The sequence below is a fragment of the Martes martes genome, assembly GCF_963455335.1.
Source record: "Martes martes genome assembly, chromosome: 6".
Lineage (NCBI taxonomy): Eukaryota > Metazoa > Chordata > Mammalia > Carnivora > Mustelidae > Martes > Martes martes.
In genome coordinates, this window is record NC_137893.1 from 41,238,652 (window position 1) to 41,250,344 (window position 11,693).

An 11,693-nucleotide genomic window follows, 5' to 3' on the forward strand; every position below is an offset into this window, starting at 1 on the left:
AATTCAAAAAATGGAAAGCTGCATAGTTTAAGGAAACCAATAAGGCAGAAAAAGAATGATAATAATAGTGGAGAAGTTTCCTGTCAGGCTCAGTTATGTGTGAGAGCCACAGGCCATGTGATGACATAACAGAGCCTGGGAAACCAGGGGAAATAGCTATTCCATGGGGAGGGTGAGGAGTTTGGGACTTGCAGACAGGTAGAGATAGATGTGAATGAAAGTTATAAATGTTAGTCTGGGGCTGGAGGGAGGTAAGCATTTGGGACTGCCCTCCTATATGAAACTATCCAAGTGGATGAAACTCCAGGAACAAAGTAGGAGAGAGGAGGTCTGCAGACAAAACCTTGGGAGAATATATTTATGCAGGGAGAGAAGGACTGATCAGAGAAGTAGAAGGAGAACAAGAAGACTGTTGTTGTCATGGAAAATGGAAGAAATTTTCAAATGGAGGAGGGTTCAGCTGGGGGCAATAATAACCATAACAACTGAGAAGGGTAAAGACTGAACAGACATGGCAAGATGAGGCCAGAGGTTCAGTGGGATCAAGCACACAGCTGGATGTTAAAGAAGAGGGACCCTTCTCTTACCTGTAAGTGATTTTTGTAGATAGAAGGGGAAATGCTCCAATGATTATGACTATTTACTATGGAAAGAATATGCTGGACTTGTTTTCTTGGAGGATTTTAAAATAACGTGGTGACTGGTTGAGGGTTGTGGTCTCAGTTGTTGTTCTCCAAACTATTCTATTGGAATTTAGGGGACTGGTCTGAAAAAACAGTGTTTATAACCTGGTCACCAGGTCTGTGGACAAGGAACAGTCTTGAGGACTTGTACCATCCTCTGTCCCTGCATGCATGGGGTGGACACCTCCAGGAGACAATGTGGCTACTGCCTCTATTGCAGAAGATAGAGCAGATGTTAAAGCAACCTCGTTGTATAAAGGGCCAAGTATTGAGTGCATTGTCTGTGCTTGGCACCATGGTAAGGATGGGATATATGGTTCCCAACATGATTTTCATGTAAATCCCACTAAGATGGGAAGGATTGCCCCATTACATACCCACTAAAGCATGTTGTCTTCCATTAATGTATTCAACACATCTAGGTAGATGGACTTTGTATAAAACAATTATTTCCCATACTATTTTCAGGAAAAAGGCAATTTATTCCCCTGCTTAGATGGTTATAGACGGGGTTGGAAAGAGTAGAAGGAAAAACCAAACCTGGCTGAGTTGTGCTGAAACACGTGGGCATGGAGTCATCCTTACACCCAGGTAGAAACTTGGAGTCAGCTAGGACACGTGGCTAGCTCTTGAGGCTGGAAGCTGACCTATGGGACATGCAGCTATTCAAGTGGCCAGGACAAAGCATTATGGGTTTCCACCACCTGCGCTGTTGCAGGGAAGGAAAAAATTTTCCTCAACCTTCTTAGGGTCCCTGGCTGAGTCTGAAAATGAAGACAGATTAACAGGAGAAAAGTATACATATTTATCTAATACAAGTCTCACGTGACACTGTACCTTTGTAAAGACATGAAGATCCAAAGAAATGGTTAAACCTGAGTGTTTTTGTGCTTGATTTGATGAAGAGTGAAGAGTGGTGGGAAGATGTCATAGGACAGAGGGTATGAGGTAAGTGTAGTAAATTGGGGGGTGTGGGGGACTTAGCAAGGCCTGTTTCTTCAGATTTCTCTCTGTGTACCTTCATCTTTGGAGATAAGAGTGCTCCTTTCCTCTGGGTGTGGAGAGGATGGTGTCTCATAATATGACCTGCTTCAGGGGATGGTGGAAAGTCCTTCCTGCACAAACCGCTTCTCAAATTCCTTAATCTTGAAATAGTCAGTAAGCTATATTTGGGGCATTGTGTGTCCTGTTTAAAAGGTACAGACCAGGGACGCCTGGGTGACTCAGTTGGTTAAGTGACTGCCTTTGGCTCAGGTCATGATCCTGGAGTCCTTGGATCGAGTCCCGCATTGGGCTCCCTGCTCGGCAGGGAGTCAGCTTCTCCCTCTGACCCTCCCACTTCGCATGCTCTCTCTCTCTCTCTTTCTCTCTCTCTCAAATAAATAAGTAAAATCTTTAAAAAACATATTAAAAAAAAAAAAAGGTACAGACCGGGAGAGTTCATTCCCCCCCATAACCCTTGGAGGGTTCTTCCCCTTTTCCTTCCATTGCCAAAGAGCAGACACCTGTGGTTGTGGGATTTACACTGGACTGGAAGCAGCTGGAACCCCCATTTCCACCCCCACACCAACCACTAGAAAATGTGATATGAGTCAAAATTGTTCCCAGGAGGAAGGCTGCGTGCGCAACCCCTCTGAGGGCCGATGCAATGGCCTGTTTGCACAGAGACCTAAATCCCGTGCCAGGAGGGTCCTATGTCCTAGCCTGTCCAAGCCCCAGAGCTACGGGTGAGCATCTGCACCAGCAGTATAAAAACATTCCCCATTAGCAGATTGGATAAAGCACTCAATCCTCACCCTTAGACCTTCCAATGTCATTATGAAATGACATTTGGGTCAGCCACTGAGAACATTAGGTTTGGGATTTATTTTAAAAGAGAAATTGAAAAATAAACCTTGGCTGTAGAAAACCACCATTTAATATAAACTGACCAGGTTTATGGTGACAATGCTCTTCTCCACTTTGTCCATTTAGTCTAAGGCCTCTCAAACTCTGCTGTCCATATGAATAACCCAGGGGTCTCATGAACAAGCACAATGTGGTTCAGTACATGGTTGCAGGCGGGGGGTGGGGGGTGGGGGAGGGACCCAGGATTGTGCATTCCCAACAAGCACCTTGCAGATGTTCACTTTGCTGGTCTGCAGGCCACACTTCAAACGACAAAACCCTAGGGACCTCTGCTCATCATTTAAAGTTGAGCTTAAATGTCACCTCCCCTCTGTTGGTTTCCTGACATCTTCCTTCCCAAAGCAGAATCAATTACTATGTTACTGGTGCTCCCAAATCATTTTGTGGGCATTTGAGCATTAAGAAATTTCCTTTACATTGTGATTATCCTCTTTAATCCATGCTTTCCTAGCTTTGGCCAAGCGGTGGTCCCCTGGAACAAGACAATGGACCCAGCCAGAATAGGGGGACAGTGAGGAAGGAAGAGAAGCTCACCTTTCCTCTTTTCCCAACAACTTTTTCATCCAGCTCTTGGGTAAACCAACCAGCCCAACAAAGAATACTTAACCCACTATGAGCAAGTGCCCTGTCTTTTAATCCTTCCAAGAACCCCATGAAGTACGGTTCAGAGAAGAGATAAGAGGGAAAGATAGCAAGTTACAGGGCCAGGACTGAAACAGGACTACTGACCCAAAGTCCTTTCAGTTTTCATGGTTCCCTGCAGGAAAGCTGTGGGGTCCCAAGATACAAAAGCCCCCAGGGAAGCCTCACTCTTCTCCCATTAGCACTGCTCGGATCAATCCAGAAGGTACCTGGCTTCCTGGTGGCCCAGGTGGAAGAGGTTAGAGATTGGGAGGGACAAGCAGGCACCAAGGGCCCACAGAAATTTGGGCTTCTGAACTGACTTCAGATTTGCCCCCGAAGAAGTGCCCAGCCTTGTGCCTGGTCTTCTGGCTGCCAGCCTTCACCCTCTTCTCCCTGTCCCCATCACCTGTCCCCTTCCCTAAGAGAACACCACTGCTCCACCTCTGGAAGCTGGCAGCAGCTGGCACAATAGCCCCCTTTCTCCCCTGATGCCCACTCTGCCATTGTAGGGCTGGAGAGCGCAACATAGCCACAGCCCTTTTTCATTCCTCCTGTGAGCAGTGAGAGTGTGTGTGGGTGAAAGCTGCAGCAGAGGATGGAAGCACACATGTAATAAGCCCCAGAATGTAAGCTCCATGGGACAGGGGTTTCCATCTGTATTCTTAATTGCTGTGTCTTAGGGCATTTAACGGTGCTTGGCACATGGTCGATGCTCAGCAAATATTGATGGAAAGAATGAATGACTAACTACTCTTTGTTAAGTACCCATTATGTGCCTGATGTCATGCCGGCTGCTTTACTCGCACCATGTCATTTCCTGTTAGCTACGGAAATGTCTTATTCATGCTTGGTATGGAGGCAGGAGTCTGGAGATTCAGTGACTGCATTTTGCGAGCTGTGTGACATTGAGCAATGTACTTGATCTCTTTGAGCTTTAGTTTCTCCATCTGGAAAAAAAAAAAAAAGAGACAGTAATGCTGGCCATTTTGGGTGGATATGAGAAGTAAGTTAATGTGTTCAAAGTCCTCAGCCCAGGGCCCAACCCAGAGATAGACAAGCAGAGGAACAGGAGGGGGCATGAGGAGGAGGAAGGTGAAGAAGGCAAAGGAGAGGAAGAAAACATTTAAAATTGCCCTACAGCCCAAACTACCCCTTCCATCTGCAATTGCAATAATTTCTAAAACAACAAAAATTTTAACACTGACCTGATCTCAGAGTATATAAAATTCTTCACAAGAGAACCCAGTTTGCATTTTACCCACACATTTTCCTCACAAGGACAGATGAAAACTTTGTCATGGACCAGGTGGTGCTCTTGGGTACCATCTTTCCAAGAGGAGGACTCGTTCTTCATTTTGCCGCAGAAAGAACAAACCCAGGGAGGTTGAGTAGCTTGTGTAATGGCAGACAGCTAGTTTTTAGAGGAAAAAATGTTTACCCAGATACTCTCTTTTGCCAGGTACAGAATTTAAATTAGTTAATATTCATCAAACGACATGAATTTGTAACAGCATATGACCTGGGTTAAGACTTCTTTTGGCCAGAGATTCCGTCCTCTCAGCCTTCTGACCCACTGGAACACCAATGAATGCCCAGACTTCATGTATTTTCTCCGAAGTTAGAATGATAAGATGGGTCACGTCTCACGTCTCATGATTCACTGAATCATGCTTTTCACTGAGCTTCCTAGAGCATAGCTCTGGGCTTGGGAAAGCTCCTTTGAAAAAAAATTGCTTGATGTCGTTGAATATCATCCAGGTGAATACCTTTGCTTTTAGTGAGACCCTCTGGCCCTTAACCTCATGGTCCAAGATGGTGGTAGGAATCCTAGCAGTCGTTTCTGCAACTGAAGAAGCAGGATGCTTAAGGGGAGGAAGAAGGAAAAATGGAGCATCCTTTCAATGAAACCTGGCTTTCAAGGAAAGTTCCAGGAGGCTGTCACACACTTTCCCTTTGGCTAGAACTTGGTCCCATGGCCACATCTAGCTGCAAAGAATGCTGGGAAATGTATTTACTCTGAATAGGCATATACTTAGCTAAAAATAGGGAATTCTGGAAGAAAAGGAAAAACATATAGTGTAGGAAAGAACAGCTCCTGCCATACCACCCAAGAACACACCCACTTGTTTCCATGAAACCCCAGCTGAGAAGAGTTAGGAAGGTTGTAAGTAAGGACAAAATGTTCAGCCATTGCCTGGCTCCTTCCCTCCCCCCTCACCCAGATAACTCTTGTTCCTGTCTCAAGTGTGAAGCAGGGCAGAGATACATGGGTCTTTCTAAAGAACTGTGTTAATGCCAGAAGCTTCTGTTACTACTGAGCTCAGAAACTTGGACTGTTTCTATGCCCAGAAATAGGACCTGGGCACTGAGTCCCTGCCATCATTTATTTTGAAAGAGGGCAGGAGTTTTCCTTTACCCCAACTGCCAATTTTAGGGTCAAGCAAACGGGGTCAGCAAGTCCAAGGTAATTCTCCTTGGATTGTAAAGGCCTCAAGCGACTCCTGCCACTCATTCCCGCCCCCCACCCCCCACCATGTGACTTCTCTCTCCAGAGGCTGCGCTGGCCTGCACTCCCCACACTCTAAGGGGACCTCGATTACTAGAGGCAAGAAAACAAAACAAAGCCTCTGAGGTGATTCTCATTCTGGGGTTGTTTTCCCAGGAATAATGAAGGGTTTGCCATGAGTCACTCCCATCCTCTTAGTTACAGTAGGACATTGTTTTGAGATCTCCCTCTGGTCTAAAGGATGTAAAGGGGACACAGAGGAGAGCTTCTTCTGAGTTGGGATAGCTTTAGACATTGAGTCGATAAGCAAATATGACATACATGTATTAAGAATAAGAATAATGCCAGAGTGAGGTGAGGAGCTGGGGCTTATTGTTCTGGAGGCTCTTTTTAAAATTTAATTTAATTTATTTATTTGACAGAAAGATCGAGAGAGCGCACAAGTAGGCAGAGCAGCAGGCAGAGGGAGAGGGAGAAGCAGGCTCCCTGCTGAGCAGGGAGCCCGATGATGTTGGGCTTGATCCCAGGACCCTGGGATTACACCCGCTGGGTAGACACTTAACCTACTGAGCCACCCAGGAGCCCCTGGAGGCTCTTTCTTAATAAAAGAAACAAGACTACATTTTAAAACAACATATTGTGATTCACAGTGTGTTGTTAGCTAATGGTTTAGTAATCTGGATCATTTGTGTGCCTGTGGTTCAAGTTACTGCCTACCTTGAGGTCATAAAGTCCAAACACAAAGGCATCTTTCGTTTTCTACAATACTCTTCTGTTTTTGTCTCCTTCAGGTTAACCAATAGTCCACAGGGATATGGGTATCTAAATGGTGGGCATGGCTAGTCGTATCTGTATTTCTGGAAAAGGTACCTCTTATTTATTGTTTGTTTGTTTGTTTGTTTAATTTTTATTTTAATTCAAAAAGCTACCTTTTAATAAACTATTTATTATTAGATAACTGTATAAATTACCTATGGCCCACAGCTTTTATTGAGGTCACTGCAGTATGAATGCACCCATCTTAACGTGAGAACTGTTCAGTGAGTTTTAACAAGCGTGTATACCCACTAACCTGCCTTCCTGTCAGGAGACATTTCTGATACCTCACAGAGAGTTCTCTAGTGCCTTCTTTCCAGTCAGTCCCTCATGCCCGCCTCTCCCTGACCTCACAACCAGTGTTCTGGGATCTATCACCATTGGATTTGTTTTGTCAATTCAAAAACCTCGTGTAAATGGAATCATAAAGCATGTTGTCTTTTGTGTCTGGCTTTTTCCATTCAGCAGCCATTTTAGAGATTCCTTCGTGGTGTGGCAAATATCGACCGCTCAGTCCTATTTGCTGCTGAGGGGTACCCCATGGTATGAATAAACCGTGATTTCTGGATCCATTCTCCTGCTGATAGACATTTAGGTTGTTTTTAGTTTGGAGAAGTAAAGCTTTTTATAATAGTCATAATAATTTAACTAAGTGCATAAATAACAAAAGTATAACTTATAAATAAAGGAGCTGATAGAGATGTGTGAGTATGTGCCTGACTTATCACAGAAACATGTGCCTCAAAGATACTCCACTAAAGCTCAGAGGTAGCAAAGTCGCAACCGGAACCGTGCCTCGTGTAGATCCCGGGGTGAGTGAGGAATCACGGAAGATGGTGGACAAAGCGAAACATTACCAATCCACACACTTTAAAAAAGTTGTTATCTACCCATTGCCATCAAATGAAGAATGTAGGCTTGGTTTGAAAACGCGTTTTATAATTTAGAGACGAGTCACTCCTGATGGACTATTAATGGCTCCATTTTACAGTGGAGAAAATTCTTGGACTCTTAGTTTTCTTATGTGTAAAATGGAGACACTAGTTCCTCTCTCACAAGTTTTTTGTTTTTGTTTTTGTTTTTTTGAGAAGCAAATGAAAGAATGCATGCAAAGTATCTATCAGCTTAAAGCTTTGTGTGAGTGCAAAGTGCTAGTGTTGTTGGTGACAAATTCACACAGGTTTCCCTCAAAAGACGGCAGTGGAGTATTTCACACGTGTTATGCATTTTTTAAAAAATTTATTAACTCATTTCCCTTCCTAAGAGGTAAATACTATTGCTATCATTCCCATTTTCCAGATGAAGAGCTTGAGGCCCAGAGGCCACACGGGTATAAATGGCATACATGGGATTTTAATCCGTAGAGCTGGCATGAATTTGAGCTGTTACTATTGTACCATCTGCCTTTCTAAAAAGATGTCATTATACCTCCTCCCTACAGCTCACTTTACAGTAATTGTCTACATCCACAGCCTTTATTTCCTTGTGGGAGGGTTGCTATATTCAGATTTGTTGGCCTGCTGTCTATAAGATAAGAGAAGGAAGCTGAAAGCTTGCCTAAAATCTCAGGGATTTCCCATTTTGGTCTTCCTGGAGGTTTGCAGGGAGACTGCCGGGTCAGCCACACTCTCAGCAAATACTCTATTTCTGAGACAATCAGAACCACCCGCAGGACGGAACAGATCCTGGGAGCTCCTACTTGATACCGTCTTTCCCGGGACACACCATTAGGTGTCCAGCTGAGCTGGGAAGCACGCTCTAGCACTGAATGCTGAGAAGGAAGCATCCCCATGTCCAAGGCCCTTTGTTCATTTACTGGAATGTCTCTGTCCTCACCTGGACATTTGGCCTTGGTTCTCATAGACCACTCTTGCACCTTAGGTTAAACCCCCTTTTGTCTGAGGCTGTGGATAACTGAGTTGGAAGGCTCCTTGCATGACCGGGCTGGGATGGGGCGGGGGGTGGGGTGGGTGGGCAAGCAGCACAGCATTTCTTTTCCTTTTTTCTTCTGAAATTACCAGGGGCTACTCTTTAAAAAGCGGGGGGCACCTAGGTGACTCAGTCTGAAGAACATGGATCCCTTGATCTCGGGGTCCCATGAGTTCGAGCCCTATGTTGGGTGTAGAGATTACTTAAATGAATGAATACATAAAAACTTTAAAAATAAAATAAAACAAAAGAAATAAAATACAATAACATTGCTAATTAATACCAACTGATACCTTCAGATGGACCCAAAGGTAGAGTTCAGTTTTTAAGCAAAATTATCATGGCTGTCTAAAATATTACATGTCCCTAACACTGAGGTTTCAGAGTTAACACTGAGGTTTAACACTGTGGAAGTTCTAAAGTTGGGTGAAGCTTAACTCAGTGACTCCCGAAACTGAACATTCAACTCTAGAAGAACCTGCTGAGAAAACCACCTGTGCTGCTTTCTTTAGCATTTTCTGCAGAATAATTAGAAGCAGGAGTCATGGGCTCTAAAACCACATCACCAGGGATTGGCTGGCTCTATCTTCAGCATTGACTAAAACAGGAAATTACCAGGTGTACCGAAATGGAGCTAATAAGCGCAAGAACCTCCTACAACTTTGTAGCCACTTGGGAAAAGCGACCCAAACCAAATTACCCATCTGGACCTGTTTTCTGTTCCTAAATGAGGTAAATTAACTTGGAGAGCACTAACACCTCCTCCAGCTGGTAGGGTCATGATTCTAGGAGATGCCACCAACAGTTATGGACGGCAATCCTCCACAAACCCGTCCTCTATGTTCATCTTGCAGCTGTCCTGGATGTTCTCTTGGTGGGGTAGCAGGGTGTGGAGCAAGATTCAGGGTGATTTCAGAAGCCCCTAAAGTGGGTGGTTGGGTGGCTCAGTCTGTTAAGTGTCTGCCTTTGGCTCAGGTCATGCTCCCAGGGTCCTGGGATCGAGTCCCTGCGTTGGGCTCCTTGCTCAGTGGGGAGCCTGCTGCTCCCCCAGCTTGTGCATTCTCTCTCTGACAAATAAACAAAATCTTTAAAAAAATTCAAATATTAAAAAAAAAAGAAGGCCCTAAAGAAAGCCAACCCTGACAGTCAGAGGGCAGAAAATGGACACAAATCCACAAAAAGCATTCATTTTACTGACTTTTAAGGATCCCCAGTGTTTTCTCTCTCCTTAAAGCAAGGAACCAAGTCATTGGAAAAAGTGGAGACAAAGGAATACACGGTGAGGCTGGCTATTTTGTTTTGATTTTTCCACAGATTCAAAGAGAGTGGAATTTGTGTCAGCTTATTTTTAAGGAATTATATGCAACCAAAGTTAATCTGTGAGTCAAGACAGTCTCATGCTGAAAAAAGTCCAATAGTCATACATTACATTGCACAACTATTATTTCCTTCTTTTCTGCTGCTGAGTTCAGCCTACGCCTGTTGTTTATTTTATGGTAAGATTAAATTACATTCTTTCTTTTCTCCAAGAGTTGAAGAGCTCCAAATGTGGCTTCTCATTCAAAGAATTCATTCTTACCATGGCCAAAAAACCTTCTTTCGTTTAAATGGATCATTTCCCCTAATTAGCGGGGAATAATCTGGAACTAATTAACTAAAATACCTAAGATGTCTTCAAAATGCCTTGGACAACATGTTAGATAAGAAGACTGTGTGACAGGGGCGCCTGGGTGGCTCAGTGGGTTAAAGCCTCTGCCTTCGGCTCAGGTCATGATCCCAGGGTCCTGGGATCGAGCCCCGCATCAGGCTCTCTGCTCAGCAGGGAGCCTGCTTCCTCCTCTCTCTCTGCCTGCCTCTCTGCCTACTTGTGATCTCTCTCTCTCTGTCAAATAAATAAATAAAAATAAAAATATTTAAAAAAAAAAAAAAAAAAGAAGACTGTGTGACAAATCTTTTCGCGCACACACCAGCCATTTCAGGCAGAGGGAGGAGTTAGAGTCAATGGAAAAGCACAGGCTTTGGGATCAGAAGCCCAAGTTTTCCTGTTTATTAACCACATGTCCTGCGGAAAATAACTGAATGTGTTGGAGCCTCAGCCTCCTCATCCATGAAGTAGACGTAGTAATCTGCTGTGCCAACTTCCGGGGCTGGGTCTTGGGGCCAAACGGAACCACGGAGGTAAAATGTTTCGTAAATGCCACAGGACCATTCAGCTGCAAGCTGGAGTTACCCAGCGGCTGGGTGGCTTTGGGCAGAGGAAAGAAGTCCTTGTGTTTTGTATTCAGCCCTCAGACCACAAAGTGCCATTGAGGGGACCCCCACATCAACACCCCTCTTTCATCCCAGCATACCCCGTGAAGGGCTCTGAGCAGTCACTGTGGCTTTAGGCATAGACTGATATCACAGTATTTCCTGCTTTCTTCACAATGACTCCTGTAGAGCTGGGATGAGCATATCAAACTCCATCAACAAGAATTTGGGGACTTTTTGTGTTTGTGCGTGTACGTTATACTGGAACCTAGAAGCCTGTGTGTTTCAGTTAAAGACAGGCTTGGAAATGATGAGAAGTTGCCGTAACAATTTGATCATGAGTCCAGCAGAGGGAGACAGGCCTGCACTGAGTGCCCACAGGACCGGCGATGTAATTCACAGGTTTACATCACAAACAGGAAATATATAGCTCAAGACCCTTATGAGGGCCTGGATGGCTCGGTCGGTTAAGCGTCTGCCTTCAGCGTCCCCGGGATGGAGCTCCGCATCTAGCCCCCTGCTCAGTGGGGAGTCTGCTTCTCCCTCTGCCTCTCATCCTGCTCTCATGCTCTCTCTCCCTCTCTCTCTTAAATAAATAAATAAAATCTTTAAAGGCCCTTATGAATTCAGCTGCACTTCCAAAACACTTTCAAAATGGGTTTGCATTTTATTGATCACAGGAACCACTAGGGCATTTGGGCAATAGTGGCCAATATGGGTCGTACATTCCATCCCCAGAGACTTCCCACCTGTGGCAGGCACCACTGGAGGCTGAGCCAGCTGGCACCCTGTTTTCTTCCTTCCTGAATCCCAGCCCCAGTTTTGTTCAGGTGTCCGCCCCCTTCCCAGTGCAGAGGGGGATTCTGATTTATCTGAGTCATTCAGATCACATTTTTCCCTAAAGAAGGTAAAGGGTCTAGGGGTGGACTTAACGACCTTACTTGGTTGGTCCAGTCAAACTGAAGGGAAGGGCTTAT